Here is a 24,939-nt window from a genome sequence, read left to right as displayed (position 1 = left end):
GTAATAACCTGATCTGCTTTCTCTTGGCTAGCATGCCATAGAAATCTGATGGTATTTATTCACAAAATGCTGGAGTAACTCAGCAGGTCAGGCAGCATCTCAGGAGAGAAGGAATGGGTGACGTTTCGGGTCGAGACCCTTCTTCAGACTGATGTCAGGGGGGCGGGATAAAGGAAGGATATAGGTGGAGACAGGAAGATAGAAGGAGATCTGGGAAGGAGGAGGGGAAGAGAGGGACAGAGGAACTATCTAAGTAGGAGAAGTCGATGTTCATACCACTGGGCTGCAAGCTGCCCAGGCGAAATATGAGGTGCTGTTCCTCCAATTTCCGGTGGGCCTCACTATGGCACTGGAGGAGGCCCATGACAGAAAGGTCAGACTGGGAATGGGAGGGGGAGTTGAAGTGCTTGGCCACCGGGAGATCAGTTTGGTCAATGCGGACCGAGCGCAGGTGTTGAGCGAAGCGATCGCCGAGCCTGCGCTTGGTTTCGCCGATGTAAATAAGTTGACATCTAGAGCAGCGGATGCAATAGATGAGGTTGGAGGAGGTGCAGGTGAACCTTTGTCTCACCTGGAAAATCTGAAGACCTTAAGCATTTAAGCTTATTCCCTGGCCCTTCCTGAGATTCTGTGCACAAAGAAACATTCTTAGACATTGCTTCCAACATTTTCGAAATGAGGGAAAATAGTCACTGCTAAGAAGGAGAATGTAGAATAGTCCTGCATGTGATAAAGAGGTTGTAAAGAGGTAATAATTGCACTGGTGATAATAACAGCTACAGATATTCTCAACAGAGCAAATGTGTATCTTGTGGAAGAAGCAATTTACTAAGAATCTATTACTGTTTTATTGTCTCACTTTAGTGCAAATTACAATAAATATTACAAAGGAGAGTGCCAAAATGGCACAATAATTTGCAATTTACATGAATATTTACACCCCAAAAAAAAGATGAAAATATTCAAATCCAGCAATCTCGGTTTGCCTGGCAGCAAATTGTACGTTTAAAATGGTTGAATTATTTTGCTTTGCGATTTTTAAGTGATATTTACCATGAAAAAAGCAAATGCACTTTTATTATCTAGGATGTTAGCATCAACATCTGTCAATGCCTGGAATTGCAGTTACTCTAAATCACAGTAAGTAGAACAATCTTTCACTGAACAATGATGCGAAGGCATCAGTCATATCACAATACATTACTTGCACTCTGCCTACGATGTAGCTATGTTTTTTTTCTACTCCGCCGAACATTAGTTTTACATTTTCATTAACTCATGTTCAACCCACGAGCACAGATGCCATCTCATCTGATTTAAAATCCTGATTGCTTTTGAGAGGAAGATGAAAGTGGACTAATGAAAGCACTAAGTGTTTACCTCTAGGGCACGATTTGTGCGCTGGCTTGACCGATCTCTGCTCTTGCTCTGCACATGCCCCATCGTGATGGTGTGAGGTGACGTTTGGGGGGGGGGGGGGGGGGGGGGGGTGGGAAGCATTGCTGTGTTTATTGGACCATTGCTGTGAGATACAATGCCCCACAAAGACAGCCTTTCCCATCTGGTACATGCATACTGTGTCGCACAACTCTGAGTTCTAAATAAAGAATCAGCGAAGTTCATACAGAGTGCACAGTTGTGAATAGGCCAACAAAATAACTGTTGGGCACTGACCAGCCTGTCACTCTTTCTCTGCCTGGTCAGCTTGTGACGGATTCATTCCTGTCTGCAGAATAACCCACAAGATGAGCTTCACTTTGCATTGTATTCTCTATTGGCACTCATGCTGAAACAGTGGAAGGGGTGGCACAGTTCCAATAAAGCAGATTTCATTGAGATAAGAACTGTGAAAGAGACCCGATTGCTACCTGCCAGCTCACGTTAAGCTGACGTGCAGAAGTGGTCTTGATGGTTCCATTGTTCGGTCGGTGGTGGGAATGGATCTAAAACCCCTCCGACCTCCTTGGGGGACAGTGGAGAATCTCATTTCACTCTTTTGTACGTTGTCTGTTTTGAAAACAGCCGGCAAAGATCAAAAGACAGCACCACCTTTCCAATGATGATTCCTTCGTTCATTAGGTGGTGTTACAAGGAAAGGGCCACTTGGTTAATTATGACAATATATATATATTTTCACAATGCCACAACAAAACCCAATTACTATGATTATCCATCCTGTGTCACATTGGCCTACATAAAGAAAACAGAATCACTCCTTGTGTCAGTCAGTGAGTTTGAAAAACAAGAGGCAGGAATAGACAAATTGAACCAATTATTTTAAATTGCTTGGAGATTTATTTAATAGTCCTAATTGTGTATTTCGTACAAAAGACCATTTTTAAGTAACACAAAGTCAGGAACAATATCTATACACTAACATTCCCGTTTGTTTGTTTGTTTGTTCCTGAACTACAGCCAAAATGGTACACGATAGCGCGACAATTTTAGGCCCACCTTACTCACCGTCGTCCCTTTGGTGCTAATGGAAGAGGTCTCATTGAAATCGGTGCTATGTTTTTTAAGTTATTCACATTTTAAAGGTTTAATCTATCTCCTATGGAGGGATGGGGGGGATGGAGGGAAGGAAGAACGGGGTGGATGGAGTGGGGGAGGGAGGGATGGGGGAGGTGGGAGGATAAGGGGGGGGTTTAGATTTAGAGATACAGCGCGGAAACAGGCCCTTTGTCCCACCGAGTCCGCACAGCCCAGCAATCCCCGCACATTAACACTATCCTACACACACTAGGGACAATTTTTACATTTACCAAGTCAATTAACCTACATTCCTGCACGTCTTTGGAGTGTGTGAGGAAACCGAAGATCAACGTACAAACTCCATACAGACGGCACCCGTAGTCAGGAACGAACCTGAGACTCCGGCGCTGCATTCGCTGTAAGGCAGCAACTCTACCGCTGCGCCACCGTGCTGCGGGTTGAGGGGGATGGGGTGGGGGGGGAGGGGAAGGGGAGGGGAAGGGGGTGAGGGGGTGAAGGGAGGGGGGGAGGGTGAGAATGGAGTGGGTGGTGGGGGGGAGAGGGGGAGAGGGTTTTGCACCAATGAAGGAGAGGTTTGGGCCCCACTTTGTCCAGTAACCTTTTAAAAGGACTTTTACTTTTGGTGAAAGTTTTATGAAATCTTGACATTCCTTCCATAAACAAAAACACAGAAGCCCTAAAAACTAGAGATTGGGAGTGCTAATCATCACCCACCAAAAGTAAATTTGATTCAGTTGGCACGGTAGCGCAGCGGTAGAGTTGCTGCTTTACAGCGAATGCAGCGCCGGAGACTCAGGTTCGATCCTGACTACGGGTGCAGCACTGTAAGGAGTTTGTACGTTCTCCCCGTGATCTGCGTGGGTTTTCTCCGAGATCTTCGGTTTCCTCCCACACTCCAAAGACGTACAGGTATGTAGGTTAATTGGCTGGGTAAATGTTAAAATTGTCCCTAGTGGGTGTAGGATAGTGTTAATGTGCGAGGATCGCTGGGCGGCACGGACTTGGAGGGCCGAAAAGGCCTGTTTCCGGCTGTATATATATGATATGATAACAATCTATCATCTACCATCAGTTTCTACCATCAGGCCATCAGGCTTCTGAACTCATAAACACATTTCAAATCATATATGTTGATTATATTTAATATTGTCTTTTTACCTATTTTTAATATTTACCTTACTAATGTCATTTTTTAAATCTTAATTATCCTTGGAATATTACTGCTGAGGTGACCCGTTGTCTTGTCAAATACATTTCATTGTATCGTTGATCCTGTGCCAACCTACATATGACAAATAAAATTTATTATTATTATTAACATTTATTATTAACAATCAAAAGGTTTAAACTCCAAGGTGTCACGGGTTATGGGGAGAAGGCAGGAGAATGGAATGGGGTGAAGAATCAGAGATAGATCAGCCATGAATGAATGGAGGAGTAGACTTGATGGGCCGAATGGCCTACTTCTACCCTATCACTTATGACTTATGACCAATCTAAATCTGGAAGCCTAAACTAGCCTGATTCCCCCAGACAAGAGATTTTAAACCTCCAAATGAGGAGTGTTGCTAACTGCCTATTGAACTGCACAGAACAGTTGCTAAAACAATATTCAAAATGGAAAGTTCTCAAAGTGTGCGGGCCTATCGGCACCATTAAACCAAATGCCAAGAAATTCCAGTGGACCTAAATTAATTGTTTTTTTTCACTGATCACAATAAAATTAATTGATGATCAAGACGCAAGATGCCAGAACCATAGCAGCACAGTGGCGCAGCGGTAGAGTTGCTGCCTTACAGCGCTTACAGCGCCGGAGACCCGGGTTCCATCCCGACTGCGGGTGCTGTCTGTACGGAGTTTGTACGTTCTCCCCGTGACCTGCGTGGGTTTTTCCCGAGATTTTTTAGATCTCGATTTAGAGATTCAGCGCGGAAACAGGCCCTTCGGCCCACCGAGTCCGCACCGACCAGCGATCCCCGCACATTAACACTATCCCACACACACTAGGGACAATTTTTACATTTTACCCAGTCAATTAACCTATAAACCTGTACGTCTTTGGAGTGTGGGAGGAAACCGAAGATCTCGGAGAAAACCCACGCAGGTCAAGGGGAGAACGTACAAACTCCGTACAGACGGCGCCCGTAGTCAGCATCGAACCTGAGTCTCTGGCACTGCATTTGCTGTAAGGCAGCAACTCTACCGCTGCGCCACCATGCCGCCTATCTTCGGTTTCCTCCCACACTCCGAAGACGTACAGGTTTGTAGGTTATTTGGCTTGGTATAAGTAAAACGTGTCCCTAGTGTGTGCAGAATAGTGTTGATGTGCGGGGATCGCTGGTCAGCGCGGATCCGGTGGGCCGAAGGGCCTGCTTCTGTGCTGTATCTCTAAAACTAAAACGAACCCTAAAAAAATACAGCATCATTATCAAAAGGCAATGAGAATGTGCCACGAGAAGAGGAGAGAGAGGTGGACACAGGTGAGGGTCGGTCTTGGTTGATAGATGGTTGGACAACAGCCAGAGATGAAAAGTCAAAAGGTAGTGGAATAGGAGATAAGAAGAGAAGAGGCATGACACTTGAAGCCAGAGGAGTTAATAGAAGTGGAATGGTACGGGGGTGGGAAGTGGAAAGTGAAAAGTGGGTATGTATCCAGATAGAACGCAGGGAAGAGAGAGAGGGATTCATCTGCAAATGGTGGTACTGTTTGTAGGTTTGTTACGTATATTTGGAAAATTCAATGTTCCTAATGTTGCATGGCAAACAACACCACTGGAAGAAAAGGTGCTGTTCCTAGATTTGTTAGCAATTGTGTATTTGTTGTAAACAATCAAAAACAGGGAGATACATTATGCTTGGAAATACATATGCTTGCAAAACAGAAGCAGATAGCTTCTCTATCTAGAAGCTAGAAAGTTATGCCCCTTATGAAACAAAAAGTAGAAGAGTGATTAATGACATAAAAACACTCAAAAATTTACTTTATTTCCTTCAATTAATATTTTATTCTCTCAATTACTTGCCTGGCCTTTCTTTATTTATTTTAACTTGGTTGCGAAAACAATCTCTTCACAGGGCTACCTACTTGCATGATACCGTGATTCCATCAAAAATAATTCTTCTTTTAGCCTCTCAGATTTTGCTTCCACACATCTCAGTCCGAAATTGTGCTTTCAAATTTCACATCTGAAAATAAAATCTAGGCTGAGAGTTCAAAGCAATTCTGGACAATTGTTGCAATGTCAGATGTGCAATCATTTAAATGAGTTATTAAATCAAACGGATGTTTACCCAATTTTATGGAACTTGATCTTGGTATGCCAATAGTTCAAACAGGTGCTCTCCCTGGTACATTAGTTTTTTGTTCAGTTTTGTTTAGCTTAGTTTTGTTCAGAGATCCAGCGTGGAAGCAGGCCCTTCCACCCCTCGATTCCATCGTCACCAGCGATCCCCGCACACTAACACTATCCTACGCACACTAGGGACAATTTTACAATTCATACCAAGCCAATTAACCTACAAACCTGTACATCTTTGGAGAGTGGGAGGAAACCGAAGATCTTGGAGAAAACTCAAGCAGGTCACGGGGAGAACGTACAAACTCCGTACAGACAGCACCCGTGGTCAGGATCGAACCCGGGTCTCTGGTGCTCCAAGGCGCTTGTCTTGAAGTCTCTGGTGCTGAATTACTTCTCAGGGTTAAGGGAATCAAGGGATATGGGGAAAAAGCCAGAACCGGGTACTGAGTGTGGATGGTCAGCCATGATCATACTGAATGGCGGTGCTGGCTCGAAGGGCCGAATGGCCTACTCAATACAACAATACAATACAATATATCTTTATTGTCATTGTACAGGGGTACAACGAGATTGGGAATGCGCCTCCCATACGATGCAATAAATTAATTAGCTAGTCAGTATTAATTTAAACAACCCAATGAAACAAATTGTAACAGTTTTAAAACAGAATAAAGTGCAAGTAGATCTGTGCCGGTTCACTGTGCGATGTGACCATCCGGCTCAGCAGGACCGGTTCATAGCAGCTATGGCCCTGGGGATGAAGCTGTTCCTGAGTCTGGAGGTGCGGGCGTAGAAGGCCTTGTATCGTCTGCCCGATGGTAGAAGTTCGAACAGACTGTTGCAGGGGTGTGAAGAGTCTTTGTGGATGCACCTATTTTCTATGTTTCAATGTTTCAAAGGCAGCAGCTCTACCCCTGTGCCACCGTGCCGCCCTTGAACAATGCCTAGAACAATACTTACATCTTGAACACAATGCTCATAACTTGAAATGCTGGAGTAACTCAGTGGGACAGGCAGCATCTCTGGAGAAAAGGAATGGGTGACGTTTCGGGTCGAGACCCTTCTTCAGACTGATGTGAAGGACCTGATCGGTCATCTAAAGTAAACTTAATCCTAGGTAGACGCAAAATGCTGGAGTAACTCAGACTGAAGAAGGGTCTCGATCAGAAACGTCACCCATTCCTTCTCTCCAGAGATGCTGCCTGACCCGCTGAGTTACTCCAGCACTTTGTGATACCATCGATTTGTACCAGCATCTGCGGTTATTTTCCTACTCATATCTTGAACAATAATCACATTTCAAGCAATGTTACACAAAAATAGATTATCCCATTGAACCTTGTGAGATCTCAGGACCTGGATATTTCCTGCATTAAGCCAACTGCATTGCAGAGCCAACTTCATCAATCAAGCTGCATTGCTTGATAATGCTTGCATTGCGCACACACGCAGTTGGGCTTTAACATCTTGTTGCCTCACGCATTAAAAGGCATGTTGGCACTACATTTAGCATCTGCAAAATTAAGGTCCTCTACAAACCTGTCAATGGTAAGGGTCACAAAAGGTAAGAGGAAAAAAATCAAAGCTGTGCTCAGTATATTCTTGGAAAAGTAACGTGAAATTCCCAGGAATTGGTCACCCATGACTGGTCAAAATAGAGAAAGACCGTTCAGGATGAAGTTGTGAACCTTGGGTCCACGCACTGGGACCACATAGACCTCCTTGGTGCAACAGGAGGGAAGTGTGCATCACTTCACCTGCGCGTCCTTCTATTGAAGAACCTGCGCTTCCCAGAATGACCATCAGTCACAACGGACATCCAAAGATACACACAAAATGCTGGAGTAACTCAGCGGGACAGGCAGCATCTCTGGACAGAAGGAATGGGTGACGGTTTCGGGTCAAGACCCTTCCTCAGACCAAGAGTCAAGGAAGGGAGAGACTCAGAGATAAGGAAGTGTAAGGCGTGAAAACAAGACATCAAAGGGGATGCCGACAAGGGAAATGTACAATAGATCATTGATAGCTTGGGGAAGGTGATAACAAATCATACAGAGATAAAATGTTATCAGGGGGACAGTCAGACTGGTCGGAGAACTCAGAATGGGGGAGGGATGGAGAGAGAGAGAAAACAAGGGTTACTTGAAGTTAGAGAAGTCGATATTCATACCGCTGGGGTGTAAGCTGCCCAAGCAAAATATGAGGTGCTGTAGGCAGTGAAGAAAGCCAATGGAATGTTGGCCTTCATAACAAGAGGAGTTGAGTATAGGAGCATAGAGGTCCTTCTGCAGTTGTACAGGGCCCTAGTGAGACCGCACCTGGAGTACTGTGTGCAGTTTTGGTCTCCAAATTTGAGGAAAGATATTCTTGCTATTGAGGGCGTGCAGCGTAGGTTTACTAGGTTAATTCCCGAAATGGCGGGACTGTCATATGTTGAAAGACTGGAGCGACTAGGCTTGTATACACTGGAATTTAGAAGGATGAGAGGGGATCTTATCGAAACGTATAAGATTATTAAGGAGTTGGACACGTTAGAGGCAGGAAACATGTTCCAAATGTTGGGGGAGTCCAGAACAAGGGGCCACAGTTTAAGAATAAGGGGTAGGACATTTAGAACTGAGATGAGGAAAAACTTTTTCAGTGAGAGAGTTGTGAATCTGTGGAATTCTCTGCCTCAGAAAGCAGTGGAGGCCAATTCTCTGAATGCATTCAAGAGAGAGCTAGATAGAGCTCTTAAGGATAGCGGAGTCAGGGGGTATGGGGAGAAGGCAGGAATGGGGTACTGATTGAGAATGCTCAGCCCTGATCACGTTGAATGGCGGTTCCGGCTCGAAGGGCCGAATGGCCTCCTCCTGCACCTATTGTCTATTGTCTATTGTGCCGGGCCTCAGAAAGAACCAGAATGAAGTTCAATCTTGAGGTTCAGCCTGAGAAGAAGAAAATATTGAACCTGCGCTCACATTCTAAAAGTACGGGCTGAGTGCAAAATGTTTAAAGCCAGGCAGAGGTTGTGCAAAGGACAATAAAAAATCAAATAGTTCATCCTTAATGTGAAGCAACAAAGCTTTACAAATAGTCCCGCCCCCCCCAGGACTTACAGTCCTCTCTTCCAGTCATATGAGAGGTTCATACCTCGGTCACTGTGGATCTGCCAACACCTAGCAGATTACACACATGGACAAAACATGAAGGATGAGATCATGCAGAAATCCATGTGTCTGCAAACCAAGGCATCGTTGATGTGTTTGATCAGGGAGCCATGTGACCTTGGAGGTGTGGGCCCTTTTGGTAGCTAACCTTAAAACTCTAGATGTTGAAACGGAAATAATGAGGATTCTGGCGTGGCAAAATGAAGAAACTGTCACAACACATCAGAATTTCACCCTTACAATCAGCAGCGCTACGAATGATTTTCGTCGTCACATTTGGGATCACGGCAACATGTTCCAAAGGTTAGCCAAAAATTAAGTGATAACATTACACTGATTTCCCAACAGCGTGACAGAAGTTTCCACAAAGTCTGAGCCTACATGGAGTCTGAGTTCTGTGCCTGTTCAGCATCGTTCTAATGCTCTGTTTACTGAACGCATAATTACAACGCTGTTTAATCTCGTTGTTTAGACCATAATGTTGTATCCTTATGTGTTTATGCTTTATTCATAATTGTTAACTGTATGTTTGTGTTGTCATTTGTGAGCGGAGCACCAAGGCACATTCCTTGTGTATGCATATACTTGGCCAATAAACTTATTAATTAATTCATTCATTCATTGTTGTATTGAGATTTAAATAAATCTCTGACAGCTTGTGTTTGGTAAAAGTTAATAATGAATCTTTTCATTAGTTGATAATGAACCCAGGGGACTGAGACTCGCCTCCGGAGGCTTCAGCCGCGGGCCGTGTGGACATCGGAAGCTCGCAGCACCCTGGGTGGGGGCCGACATCGGGAGCTCCGGCAGCGGCAGCGTGTTCGCCCGCCCCGGATCGCGGGGCTTGGGTCGGCCCACCACGGACCTTTCACCGTCCGGCATGGCCTGAAATAGGCCACAGGATTTTCTCCGCCCGGCGGGGGCTTCAATGTCGGGAGCCACGACCGCCATGACGTGCAGCAGCAGCGGCAGCGGCAGCGTCTTCGCCCGCCCAGGATCGCGGGGCTTGGGTCGGCCCGCTGCGGACCTTTCACCGTCCGGCGCGGCCTGGAACGTGGCAACTTCAACAGCCTGACCGCGGGAGAAGATGGCAGGGGAAGAGAAAATACATTCTGGCCTTCCATAACAGTGAGGAGGGGACTGGAGGAGACTCACTGTGATGGATGGATCTTTTTGTTTTGTGTTGGTTTGTGATTGTGTGTGAAATTGCTTATTTTATTGCTCTTATTGTTGGACTGTGGGTGACAAAATCTCGTCCAAAAGACTTGTTTTTTTGGATGACAATAAAGGTTATTCTGATTCTGATTCTGATTCTGATTCTGATTCTGATGTCCAGATTGTTAATGATATCAGATATTGGATGATTTCAGGAGAGTTTGCAGAGTGTGCATATATATTGTGGATGCTCATCATTTGTAATTAAATGACAGAGCAAACAGACAGACTGACTCTCAAATCCCTTTAGATGCTTTTTTATTTTCAGAAATAAATTCCATACTACTACGGTTACAACTTTTTGGAAGAATTGAACAATCTCTGAAAACTTAGCTTACTCTTGCATCAGTGAAATTAAGGAACCTAACGAATTATTGCACTCAGGCAATGATACTGATCAAAGACGTACAGGTATGTAGGTTAATTGGCTGGGCAAATGTAAAAATTGTCCCTAGTGGGTGTAGGATAGTGTTAATGTGTGGGGATCGCTGGGCGGCACGTACCCGGTGGGCCAAAGGGCCTGTTTCTGCGCTGTATCTCAAAATCTAAAAAATCTAAAAAATCTAAATAGTAAATGCAAGGGCTTAAGATATCCATTAGAAATAGAAGGTGGTGGGTCAGATTAAGTTTAGGAAAAAATACTGCAGAATCTGGTTTAAATCGAAGGTAGACACAAAATGCTGGAGTAACTCAGTGGGTCAGGCAGTATTTCGGGAGAGAAGGGATGGGTGACGTTTCGGGTCAGGACCCTTCTTCAGTCTGAGTTACTCCAGCGTTTTGTATCAATCTATGATTAAGCTTACTTTAGATTAGTTTATTTATTGTCACGTGTACAGTGAAAAGCTTTTGTTGCTGCTAACCAGTCCAAGAAAAGACAACAACGACAGTACGCTAATCATTCTCCAAAATAAAAAATATATAATAATTGAAGAAGCCTGATTATGGAATGAAGGCAGGACAGGATATCAAAATGGTTATGGTGGTGCCAACTGAGATGTCCCGGGCTGTCCTGAGCAAAGTCACACAGAGCCTAGAGCCATATGTAAACAGGTCCTTCTTCAGTTCAAGAAAGCACACTGATCTGGAGCAGGTCAGGTGGAAGATCTGCAAAACGCAAGATACTACAGCAGGTATTAATACCACAGCAGGTATTAATTGACAGCCCATGAAATGTTGCTCTGGCAATTTTGGTTGTACCTGGATAGGCGCGTGGGACATTCAATTGTCCTGTGATAGGTTTGAAACTGAGGACATTTCTGTTTCAATGGTGCCAAAAACCTTTAGTCTAACAGCCGCCCAGATGCCTGGGCCACATATCGACTGTGTCACCGTATCGACAGCTGTTTTTAACCACGTGGTACATTTCACACCTCGCCAGGGTACGTTGATCAAGGTGCCATGCCCTGGACTTGTAATGTGTCTCTCAAGGAGCTGACTGGAATTAAATGAACATCGTCTCACATATCTTCCAATGGCCTCAATGTGTTTCAGGAACACTCATGCCAAATATTCACATCATATTTGCACTGTCTATTGAAGATCTGTATATTTACTTTAGTTTAGTTTAGTTTAGTTTAGAGATACATCACGGAAACGGGCCCTGCAGCCCACCGAGTCCGCACCGACCAGTGATCCCTGCACATTAATACTACCCTACATGCACTAGGGACAAAGTTACATCAATTTTACATTTATGTACAAACCTACAAACGTGTACGTCTATGGAGTGTGGGAGGAAACCGAAGATCCCGGAGAAAACCCACGCAGGTCACGGGGAGAACGTACAAACTCCGTACAGACAGCACCCATAGTCAGGATGGAATCCGGGTCTCCGGCGCTGTAAGGCAGTAACATATTGAGAAACCAACCATTGCTTGTATAAAAATGATAATTTCCTAAATTACTTACATCAAGCTAGAACAGCTTCATGTTCACAAAGCTGAATCTTGTGATTTCAAAACTGTATTCTTAGAATCAATACATTCTTAAACTTGTATTGCAGAAAATGACATAACAATTTGTGACAAGAAGCAACAATTTATTTGTGGACAATGACTCTCCTATTAAACTGCAGCAAGGCACACACCATCATACTATAGATATACACTTGACATGCATACCACGAATCTAGTTACAGACGCAACAATTTTGTAAATCAGGTACATGCAGAGTGCATCTTGGCTTATGAATGGTTTATATATAGAGTAGGGAAGGAAGATGTAGGAAGGAACTGGAATATGTAGAAAGGGGTTCAAACAAAAAGATAGGCACAAAAAGCTGGAGCTACTCAGAGGGACAGGCAGCATCTCTGGAGAGAAGGAATGGGTGACGTTTCGGGTCGAGACCTTTCTTCAGTCTGATCCTTGGTTTTGCCAGGTTCATTGCCTGAAATCAAGGTTCACCACACATCTCCAGAGCTGCTGCTTTACAATCATAGTTTTATGCCACCAGGATAAAGTAAAAGCCATGATGTCCCAGGATATCTTGCAAAGAGCAGTGCGATTTCAGTTTTGAAACACGTTGCGTCAGCCTCATGTGTAGCAAGGAACTGCAGATGCTGGTTTAAACCGGGACGGACACAAAATGCTGGAGTAACTCAGCGGATCAGGCAGCATCTCTAGAGAGGAGGAACGGGTGACCTTTCTGCTCGAGACCCTTGTCCAGACTTTTAAAATCTTTTAAAATCTAATTAGTATTTGTTAAGGTGGGTGCAAGTGGAGAATTTGCTGCAATAATGTTATTTACTCTGCTGTTATCTCAGCAATGATACATAAGGGCAGCAGCAGATTATTTTACTTTAAAAAATAGATAATTTAAATAAGGTTGTCACTCATGAAAACACGAGAAAACTTTTAGTGATTGACTTTTGCATATTTTAGACGATAAACAATAGGTGCAGGAGTAGGCCATTTGGCCCTTCGAGCCAGCACCGCCATTCAATGTGATCATGGCTGATCATTCTCAATCAGTACCCCGTTCCTGCCTTCTCCCCATACCCCCTGACTCCGCTATCCTTAAGAGCTCTATCTAGCTCTCTCTTGAATGCATTCAGAGAATTGGCCTGAGGCAGAGAATTCTGAGGCAGAGAATTCCACAGATTTACAACTCTAACTGAAAAAGTTTTTCCTCATAATTTCCATTCAACAGACATGTTTCGTAAATACATTCTGTGCAAAGGTTCAATATTCCATCCTCTGGGTGATACTCAGCTCAATTAACCCAAGGCAATGCTCTGAGGTCTTGCTCGTATTCTGCATCAACAATTCCCTGACTTACGCAGAATAAAATAATCACAAAGGCCTTGGAGCACAGCTCCAACCAATTCAATCTCTCGCTAAAATCAGTCGTAAATGCCCTTCGATGCATAAACCCTTTTTAGACTGGGAGTTAGTATTGCATGCAATCCGAGTGACAGAAAAACAAGCAGGATGGATATTCATGCTCTGGAGGTAGTGGGGGGAAATCGACACGATTAAATCTAGTTGTCAGGGGTCTGAGCTTATAATCAAAGCCTGCAGAGATGTGAGCTTTTTAGCCTGGCATGAAAGAAAACAGATAATGGGTCATTGATGGAAAATATGAATTCTGTTCCTCCCTTCACAAATGCTGCCTGACTAGCTCCAACATTCGCTGTTCCCATTCCTGATTAGGACGAACCACGGCTCCCGAGATAACAAACGATTAGTCTTTTGGAAGATCTGTCCCACAGGGTCAATGTGTGGGAAGGAACTGCAGACACTGGTTTAAACCGAAGACAGACACAAAATGCTGGAGTAACTCAGCGGGTCAGGCAGCATCTCTGGAGAGAAGGAGTGGGTGACGTTTCGGGTCGAGACCCTTCTTCAGACGGAGAGTCAGTTGAAAGGGAAACGAGAGATTTTGACAGTGATGTAGAGAGGCCTTTCTTCAGGTCTGATGACAGTCTGAAGAAGGGTCTCGACGCGAAACGTCACCCATTCCTTCTCTCCAGAGATGCTGCCTGTCCCGCTGAGTTACTCCAGCATTTTGTGAATAAATACCTTCGATTTGTACCAGCATCTGCAGTTATTTTCTTATAGATAAGTTTAGTTTGGTTTATGAGGATCAATGATACAGCCTCATATATGCCATTCCCTGCCTGTGGTATCTCATCCTGAACGTACTCTTTATACCTCAAATACAACATATAACCATATAACCATATAACAACTACAGCACGGAAACAGGCCCGTTCGGCCCTACCAGTCCACGCCGACCACTTTCTCTGACCTAGTCTCATCTACCTGCTCTCAGACCATAACCCTTCTTCAATGCCCTCCCATCCATATACCTATCCAATTTACTCTTAAATAATAAAATCGAGCCTGCCTCCACCACTTCCACCGGAAGCCCATTCCATACAGCCACCACCCTCTGAGTAAAGAAGTTACCCCTCATGTTACCCCAAAATCTTTTGTCCCTCAATTCTGAAGTTATGTCCCCTTGTTGGAATCTTCCCTACTCTCAAGGGGAAAAGCCTACCCACGTCAACTCTGTCCATCCCTCTTAAAATTTTAAAAACCTCTATCAAGTCCCCCCTCAACCTTCTACGCTCCAAAGAATAAAGACCCAACCTGTTCAACCTCTCTCTGTAGCTTAAGTGCTGAAACCCAGGCAACATTCTAGTAAATCTCCTCTGTACCCTCTCCATTTTGTCGACATCCTTCCTATAATTTGGCGACCAGAACTGCACACCATACTCCAGACTCGGCCTCACCAATGCCCTGTACAATTTTAACATTACATCCCAACTTCTATATTCGACAATCCCAACTTCAACATTGGCAACCTTATTCAAAGAGAGACTCATATGTTAATTATAATTGCTAAAAGCACTATTATTTACTTCAGAATTTATTTTTAAATTTACTAACTGTAGTAACTGGTACATGCTTCAGCATAAAGCCAGATATATTTATTTTAAATGAGTTTGCATATAAATGATGAAATTGCCACTCTGATTAAAAATGCCTACTTGTTCTGATTGTACATATTTATTTGTATCATAACATAGGTCACCCTGTTAAACATATCAAGGAACATATTTTAAAGACTTTTAAAAAATATAATTTTAAAAATTGTAGATCGGTAAAAAATTATGCTTGATATTGAATTTTAGAGAAATGGACTAAAATTCTGTTTTGTAAATTATCAAGGTTTTGAGCATAATTTGTAAATAAGTTACAGATTGAAACTGAAAAGGAAATGTTGGCCAAATGTCTAATGTCCTAACCTAGCGTGAGTTATTATCTGCAGGAAGAAATGGGAGGAAAGAAGTTTGAAGCAAATGAGGCAACATTTTTCAAGATAGACACAAGAAACTGGAGTAACTCAGCGGGTCAGGCAGCATCTCTGGAGAGAAGGAATGGGCGACGTTTCGGGTCCAGACCCTTCTTCAGACTGAGAGTCAGGGGAAAGGGAAATGAGAGATTTTGACAGTGATGTAGAGAGATACAGAGCAAATGAATGAAAGATATGCAAAAAACTGATGATGATAAAGGAAACAGGCTATTGTTTGCTGTTTGCTATTTGAGAATGAGAAGCTGATGCAACTTGGGTGGGGGAGGGATGGAGGGAGAGGGAATGCTGGGATTACTTGATGTTAGAGAAATCAATATTCACACCACTGGGTTGCAAGCTGAGATACTCCAGCATTTTGTGTATATCTTTGGTTTATACCAGCATCTGCAGTTCCTTCCTAAGCATTTTTCAAGACTCGGTGTGGCATTAGATGTGCTCCTGTGCTGTGAATGACTTATAAATTCATGGCATGAGAATGCACTCAGGATTTTCAGTGAGTTAGTTGTTTAGGATTCATATTGTCTATCCTTACACGAGCAACATTTTACAATCTCTGCAAAGCACAACCAAAAGAGAGCTTCCATGCCGAACTCGGAATGAGAGAGCGATTTTGACTAAACTTACAGTTGCAAAACTAAACATTAGTCAGTGGGAGCCTGGAAATAGAATGCCTAAAATCCCAGGCATGGAAACTCTGTCAGACAATGTTAACTTTATTTTTGTTTTCCAATTTACCTCAGCGATTTCTACTCTAATACAAACTCCACAGTATCTAAGTTAAATCAAGTTCAAAGTGTAAGCCCAGCAAGAATATTACTTTTAAAATGGAATGAACATTCAATACGTCAGACAATATTAACTTTATTTTTGTTTTCCAATTTACCTCAGTGATTTCTACTCTAATACAAACTCCACAGTATCTAAGTTAAACCAAGTTCAAAGTGTAAGCCCAGCAAGATTATTACTTTAAAAATGGAATGAACATGTACAGCATCCTTTGTTCAGGAAAGGCTTGGATAGAGTGGATGTGGAGAGGATGTTTCCACTAGTGGGAGAGTCTAGGACTAGAGGGCATAGCCTCAGAATTAAAGGACGTTCCTTTAAGAAGCAGATGAGGAGGAATTTCTTTAGTCAGAGGGTGGTGAATCTGTGGAATTCTTTGCCACAGAAGGCCGTGGAGGCCAAGTCAGTAGATATTTTTAAGGTAGAAATAGATAGATTCTTGACTAGTACGGGTGTCAGGGGTTACGGGGAGAAGGCAGGAGAATGGGGTTAGGAGAGAGAGATAGATCAGCCATGATTGAATGGTGGAGTAGACTTGATGGGCCGAATGGCCTAATTCTTCTCCTATCACTTATGACCATATGAGCTTATGAACAAAATGGCCCACTATGACATTGTATCGTCCTAACCAATTCTGCCACGTTATGACAGTTTTTGCTTGGCAAGCATACAACCTTTGCAATGAATTAGCATTAGACCACACTGCGATTACATTCATTCTTATACTGTTGGCAGATTAAAAATTGACATGACTGTCAGAATCAATTAAACATGCTTGGATGAAAGGCTTTGTTGTACAGTCATTTTATCTTTAATGCTACAGCAGGTATTTACATCATAGTATTTGGAAAAAGGGGGGAAAAATATGCAGCTAATCAATATTGCTCATAAAATTTGGATGAATTTGTATTCGGAGGTCATTTGGCAGCTACATGCAACAAAGTGGAATGGTGTTTTGTGTAATCTGCATTAGAACTGATTAAATGAACTACTGCCGTTCAATAGTAACATCGTGACTGGAAAAGGACTTTGAAAGTGAAAAGTCACAAGGTGAGCTGGATCTTTGCTTTATTGTGGTGCCCTTGTTTTTGCAACCTTTTTAAACAGGGAAGAAACAATATTAAAGATAGACACAAAATGCTGGAGGAACTCAGCGGGACAGAGAACATCTCGGGAGAGAAGGAATGGGTGACCTTTCAGATCGAGACGATTCTTCAGACTGAAGAAGGGTCTCGACCCGAAATGTCTCCCATTCCTTCTCCCCAGTGATGCTGTCTGTCCCGCTGAGTTCCTCCAGCATTTTGTGTGTATCTTCGGTTTAAACCAGCATCTGCAGTTCCTTCCTACACAAGAAATAATATTAGTTACATTTGTTTGCCGCAACTAAGCTGCAGGTTGAGGCTTGTTAATGCCTCAAATGCGTTCCCAGAGAAGGAGTTGTCAGTTCGCTGCTGAAGAAGCTAAATGGACAAGGTAGTAATTAGGTCACTTACTCAACTGGAGTTAATTCGTCGTTTGAGCAGCTAAACAATTTGGCAGACTGTCTGTCTAATACGGCCTTCGCTGCAATTGCTACATGAACCGTCTCTGCAGCGTTTGCGAGGAGACTGTTGGGCACATTGGAAACCCATCAGATACAATTCCATCAACACATCAGGTCTGAAGAAGGGTCTCGACCTGAAACGTCACCCGTTCCTCCTCTCTAGAGATGCTGCCTGTCCCGCTGAGTTACTCCAGCTTTTTGTGTCCACCTTCGGTGTAAACCGGCACCTGCAGTTCCTTCCTACACAGATACAAAATGCCGGTCCTGTTAAAGAAAATGGAAATGTTCAAATTTGTTCCACAATGGCAGCTGAAAAGTAAAGCAATTAGCATTTGGGAATACCTCGACGTCAGTCTTCAACATGGGAAATAAAAACATATTCTGTGAATCTTTAATGAAGCTTTCACAATAACAACATGCTTCATATATTGTCTTAAATGCAGAAAACACTCTTTAAAATGGTTCACTTGCTGAAGATTTTGTTCATATCCTAATAACCCACGATTCTTTTTAGTGTCAAACTTTGTCAGAGAATGTTCCAGTAAAGCATTTTAGAGTCATAGAGTGATACAGTGTGAAAACAGGCCCTTCGGCCCATCTTACCCACACTGGCCAACATGTCCCAGCTACACTAGTCCCACCTGCCTGCGCTTGGTCCAAACCTGTCCTATCCATGTACCTGTCTAACTGTTTCGTAAATGTTGGGATAGTCCCAGCCTCATCTACCTCCTCTGGCAGCTTGTTCCATACACCCACCACCCTCTGTGTGAAAAAGTTACCCCTCAGATTCCAATAAAAACTTCACCTTAAACCTCGATTCCCCTACTCTGGGCAAGAGTGTCTATCAATCTATTCCTCTCACAATTTTATACACCTTTATAAGGTCACCCCTCATCCTCCTGCACTCCAGGGAATAGAGCCCCAGCCTTCTCAATCTCCCCCTTTCGCTCGGACTCTTGAGTTCTGGCAATGTCGTTGTAACTCTTTGCACCCTCTCCATCTTGAAACATTTAATTAATCTATTGCAACAAAGGGATTAAGCAGGTTTATCTGCTAACAGTATCATATGTCAACCAAGCAGAGTCGCTTAGAAAAACATCTACAGATGCTCCTTGACTTATCCTGGGGGTTACATTTCGATTAACCCATCGTAAATCGAAAATATCGTAAGTCAAAAATGCATTTAATACACCTGATCACGTGGTTGATTGGGAGCTGTGGCTCGCTGCCGTTTAGTCTAGTTTAGTTTAGAGATACAGCGCAGAAACAGGCCCTTTCGGCCCACTGGGTCCGCGCCGACCAGCGATCCCCGCACATTAACACTATCCTATACCCACTAGGGACAATTTACACATACACCAAGCCAATTAACCTACATACCTGTACGTCTTTGGAGTGTGGGAGGAAACCGAAGATCTCGGAGAAAACCCACGCAGGTCAATGTACAAATTCCGCACCGATAGTCGGGATCAAACCCGGGTCTCCGGCGCTGCATTCGCTGTAAGACAGCAACTCTACCGCTGCGCCACCATTGCAAAGTCAAAATATCGTAAGTCGAAGCATCGTAAGTCGAGGAGCATCTGTAGTCCTTGGTGAATTCTTTGGGCTCGCTTAGAAGAAGCATTAAATCACGAGGCCTCTGTTCACACAACTGCAAGACATGAAGAAAGAAGATCAAATGAACATTTCTTTCTCAGAAACATCCAAGACTAGCTTTGCTCCTGATGCAATAAATCATTCTTGTATTCAGTACTAACAAGGTTCACTGGTTTTAAAGCATAGTCAACTATTGTTCATGGACTAAGGTAGAGACCCAGGTTTATTGATTATGTAATGTCAGCAAGCTCACCAGACTTCACCCCGGGCTGAGATTCCAGAGCCCACAGCTCAAGATACTGTGAAAATTCTCCAGTACCGCCTGTCGTAAAATGCCCTCAAGATCATAAGGTCGCAAGAGATAGGAGTATAATCAGGCCATTCGACCCATCAAGTCTACTCCGCCATTCAATCATGGCTGATCTATCTCTCCCTCCTAACCCCATTCCCCTGCCTTCTCCCCATAGCCTCTGACACCCGTACTAATCAAGAATCTATCGATCTCTGCCTTAAATATATCCACTGACTTGGCCTCCACAGCCTTCTGTGGCAAGGAATTTCACAGATTCACCACCCTCCGAGTAAAGAAATTCCTCCTCATCTCCTTCCTGAAGGAACATCTTTTAATTCTATGACCTTTAGTCCTAGACTCTCCCACTTGTGGCAACATCCTATCTCCATCCACTCTATCCAAGCCTTTCAATATTCTGTAAGTTTCAATGAGGTCCCCCTTCATCCTTCTAAACTCCAGCGAGTACAGGCCCAGTGCCGACAAACACTCATCATATGTTAACCCACTCATTCCTGGGATCATTCTTGTAAACCTCCTCTGGCCCCTCTCCAGAGCCAGCAAGCACATCCTTCCTCAGATATGGGGCCCAAAATTGCTCACAATATTCCATCTGCAGTCTGACCAGCGCCTTATACAGCCTCAGCATTACATCCCTGTTTATGTATACAAGCCCTCTCGAAATAAATGTGTTTCCTTTCTTTACTACTGATTCGACTTGCAGATTAACCTTTTGGGAATCCTGCACCAGCATTCCCAAGTCCTTTTGCACCTCCGGTTTCTGGATTCTCTCCCCATTTAGAAAATAATCTACACCTTTATTCCTACGACCAAAATGCAAGACTCCACACTTTGCTGCAGAGTTCCCCGCATTCCCAGTGAGCTTTTGCAGTTGATTTCCTGCTATTTCCTGCTATTTAGTCACAGTTTTATTGTAGTTTTATAGTTGTTTCAGTATACTTTTCCTGTTTCTTTTACACTGTCTGGATGTAGTTACATCATTACAATGTTACATCATTGATCTGAATCCTCAAAATCTCCTGCTATTTCATTACAGCCATCAATTCTAAGTACCCTTAATTGCTTATTAATGAATGTTCCTGTTTTCGGGAGAGGATTTACACAGAAGCTGGTTTTCAACAAATGGTGAGGGAACTCCCTTTCATCACTTGTACTGATATCACACGCTTATTCCTTTTCTAACCGAAAATGCTCAAAATACTCAGCAGGTCAGGATGCATTTATAGTTAGAGAGGCAGCATGGACAATTCTGGTCAAAAACCTTTTGTCAGAACTAGGAAGGAGATAACAAAGGCCTGTTAAATTCATAAGGTCAGAAGTGATAGGGACAGAATTAGGCCATTCGGCCCATCAAGTCTACTCTGCCATTCAATCAAGGCTGATCTATCTCTCCCCCAACCACATTCTCCTGCCTTCTCCCCATAACCTGTGATACCCATACGAATAGACAATAGATGCAGGAGGAGGCCATTCAGCCCATCGAGCCAGCACCGCTATTCAATGCAATCATGGCTGATCATTCTCAATCAGTACCCCGTTCCTGCCTTCTCCCCATACCCCCTCACTCCGCTACCCTTAAGAGCTCTATCCAGCTCTCTCTTGAAAGCATCCAACGAACTGGCCTCCACTGCCTTCTGAGGCAGAGAATTCCACACCTTCACCACTCTCTGACTGAAAAAGTTCTTCCTCATCTCCGTTCTAAATGGCCTACCCCTTATTCTTAAAGTGTGGCCCCTTGTTCTGGACTCCCCCAACATTGGGAACATGTTTCCTGCCTCTAATGTGTCCAATCCCCTAATTATTTTATATGTTTCAATAAGATCCCCCCTCATCCTTCTAAATTCCAGTGTATACAAGCCCAATCGCTCCAGTCTTTCAACATACGACAGTCCCGCCATTCCGGGAATCTATTAATCTCTTCCATAAAAATATACACTGACTTGGCCTCCAAAGTCTTCTGTAGCAAAGAATTCCACAGATTCACCACCCTGTGACTAAAAAAAATTCTCCTAGAAACATAGAAACATGGAAAATAGGTGCAGGAGGAGGCCATTCGGCCCTTCGAGCCAGCACCGCCATTTATTGTGATCATGGCTGATCATCCACAATCAGTAACCCGTGCCTGCCTTCTCCCCATATCCCTTGATTACACTAGCCCCGATAGCTCTATCTAACTCTCTTAAGTCCATCCAGTGATTTGGCCTCCACTGCCCTCTGTGGCAGAGAATTCCACAAATTCACAACTACCTGGTTGAAAAAGTTGCTTCTCACCTCAGTTTTAAATGGCCTGCCCTTTATTCTTAGACTGTGGCCCCTGGTTCTGGACTCCCCCAACATTGGGAACATTTTTCCTGCATCTAGCTTGTCCAATCCTTTTATAATTTTATATGTTTCTATAAGATCCCCTCTCATCCTTCTAAACTCATCTCCTCATCTCCTTCCTAACAGAACATCCTTTAATTCTGAGGCTGTGCCCTCTGGTCCTAGACTCTCCCACCAGTGGAAACATCCTCTCCACATCCACTCTATCCAAGCCTTTCACTATTAAGTCGCTGGGAGGGCGGGGGGACGATGTACCTTATCAGACACATTCCCCCACGTTTACCCTCTGAACATTCTGTCTAACCTCAAGCCATGAGTTCCATGCAAAGCTACGATTATGCTCTGTGAAGAAATGTCCATCACCTTCTCAATGCAGGTGTGGGCCACAGAACGACTCATAGAACGTATATCACATGTTGCTCCCCAGAGAGAAAAATCAATGCTTGAATGGGCAACACTTTCTCTTTAATACCATTGTTATATTGCTAATATTGAAAGTGGGCCGAAACTTGCAAATTAAGTGTAAGAAAATAACTGCAGATGCTGGTACAAATCGAAGGTGTTTATTCACAATATGCTGGAGTAACTCAGCAGGTCAGGCAGCATCTCAGGAGAGAAGGAATGGGTGACGTTTCGGGTCGAGACCTGAAGAAGGGTCTCGACCCGAAACGTCACCCATTCCTTCTCTCCTGAGATGCTGCCTGACCTGCTGAGTTACTCCAGCATTTGGCAAATTAAGTGAATGACATAGTGGGGTCACGAGATCTAGCGAGCGAGAACAGATGCAGAATGTGAAGCCTGTAGAAGGCATTTCAATAGTTGGAACTATTAAAAGAGGAACACGACACAAAGTCCATTCTTTATTTTGAAGAAAGATTTCCAGGAAACAAAAAAAAATTAAATAGACTGGACAGTGAACTGGACTGGTCCAGGAATGCTGAGGCCCTGTACAAGAAGGGACAGAGCTGGCTGTACCTTTTGAGAAGGCTCTGCTCCTGCAACATCTGCAATAAGATGCTGCAGATGTTCTACCAATCGGTGGTGGCCAGTGCCATCTTCTTCACTGCCGTGTGCTGGGGCAGCAGGGCGAAGGCCGCGGATACCAACAGGATCAACAAACTCATCAGGAAGGCTGGCTCCATCCTGGGGGCGGAGTTGGATTCAGGGGAGGTGGTCTTGGAGGGGAGGATGCTCCTCAAACTGCGGAGCATCCTGGACAATACAGCTCACCCCCTCCATGACACACTGGTCAACCTGAGGAGCACCTTCAGCAACAGACTGGTCCCACCAAGATGCAGCACAGAACGCCACAGGAGATCCTCCTTCCCTGTGGCTATCAAGCTGTACAACTCCTCCCCCTTCTGTCATGGGGTAGACTGAGACTGAGACTGACTCCCCTCTCCCCCCTCCCTCCCCCCCTTCCCAATCTTTGCACATCCCCAAAGCCGTTCCACTCGTCACTTTAATTTCATGTTTCATGTATTTTTGTTTTTAATGACTGTTGGCAAATTAATTTCCCTCCCAGGATAAATAAAGTTATCATATCATATCATATATATACAGCCGGAAACAGGCCTTTTCGGCCCACCAAGTCCGTGCCGCCCAGTGATCCCCATACATTAACACTATCCTACACCCATTAGGGACAATTTTTACATTTACTCAGCCAATTAACCTACATACCTGTACGTCTTTGGAGTGTGGGAGGAAACCGAAGATCTTGGAGAAAACCCACGCAGGTCACGGGGAGAACGTACAAACTCCATACAGTGCAGCACCCGTAGTCAGGATCGAACCTGAGTCTCCGGCGCTGCATTCGCTGTAAAGCAGCAACTCTACCGCTGCGCTACCGTGCCGCCCTACGGTAAGTTCTATCTTACCGTATCGTATCGTATCGTATCATATCGAATATACAATGAAAACATTGAGTCTGAAGAAGGATCTCAACCCGAAACGTCACCCATTCCTTTTAGATTTAGATTTTTTTTTAGATTTAGAGATACAGCGCGGAAACAGGCCCTTCGGCCCACCGGGTCCGTGCCGCCCAGAGATCCCCGCACATTATCACCATCCTACACACACTAGGGACAATTTTTACATTTTCCCAGCCAATTAACCTACAAACCTGTACGTCTTTGGATCCAGAGATGCTGCCTGCCCCGCTGAGTTAGGCCAACATTTTGTGTCTATTTTTGGTGTAAACCAGCATCTGCAGTTCCTTCCCACACAAAACAGAACATGGTGGCAGCGGTGATTCTGACAGCAACCCACGAGCGCTAAATGTTCTTTGCTCAGCTACCGAAGGCTCAAATGTTCAACAAAAGATCACTTTGTTTTGTCGCTCGACCCCAGGGAAAATGAATGCGTAACCACACTGCAGACGTGGATATTTATGATGGATTGAATCCGTTATTAACTTGTCACGTACAATTGGAATGGCAACGCTGTGCACATCAACATTAGATATGGCTGCAACAAACACTCCTGTTTCAGCACCATTAATGGACTGGGAAGCAGCTGATATAACGAAGGCCTTTGCCATATTTAGACAAAAATGTGGACTAATATTCAACCGTGTGTTAAAGAACGCTCATCGGCGGTCACTGAAAGCGAGTGTGACTGTCCATTTTAGTTCGCCTGTGCGTGACTTTGTTTAACGTGGGGAGACTGGTGCACAGACAGCCACCACACGGTCCTTGACAGATCTGGGTCAGGATCCAGTGGCGTGGAGTCCAAGACGACCGGGGACCCTTTTCTGCTGCAGCCTTCATCCATCCGCCTTCCCAGCCGTTGTGACGCTCCACTAAAGTCAGCCATCATCCTCCCTCCGCCTGTTCCACCGTTGAGGTCTTGGTTGGATTGCTCTTTGTCAGGGACCTCCCCCTCGACCTTACCGCCATGGGTGAC

The sequence above is a fragment of the Rhinoraja longicauda genome, chromosome 7, assembly GCF_053455715.1.
Source record: "Rhinoraja longicauda isolate Sanriku21f chromosome 7, sRhiLon1.1, whole genome shotgun sequence".
In the NCBI taxonomy this organism is placed as follows: Eukaryota; Metazoa; Chordata; class Chondrichthyes; order Rajiformes; family Arhynchobatidae; genus Rhinoraja; species Rhinoraja longicauda.
This window is presented reverse-complemented; position numbering follows the sequence as displayed.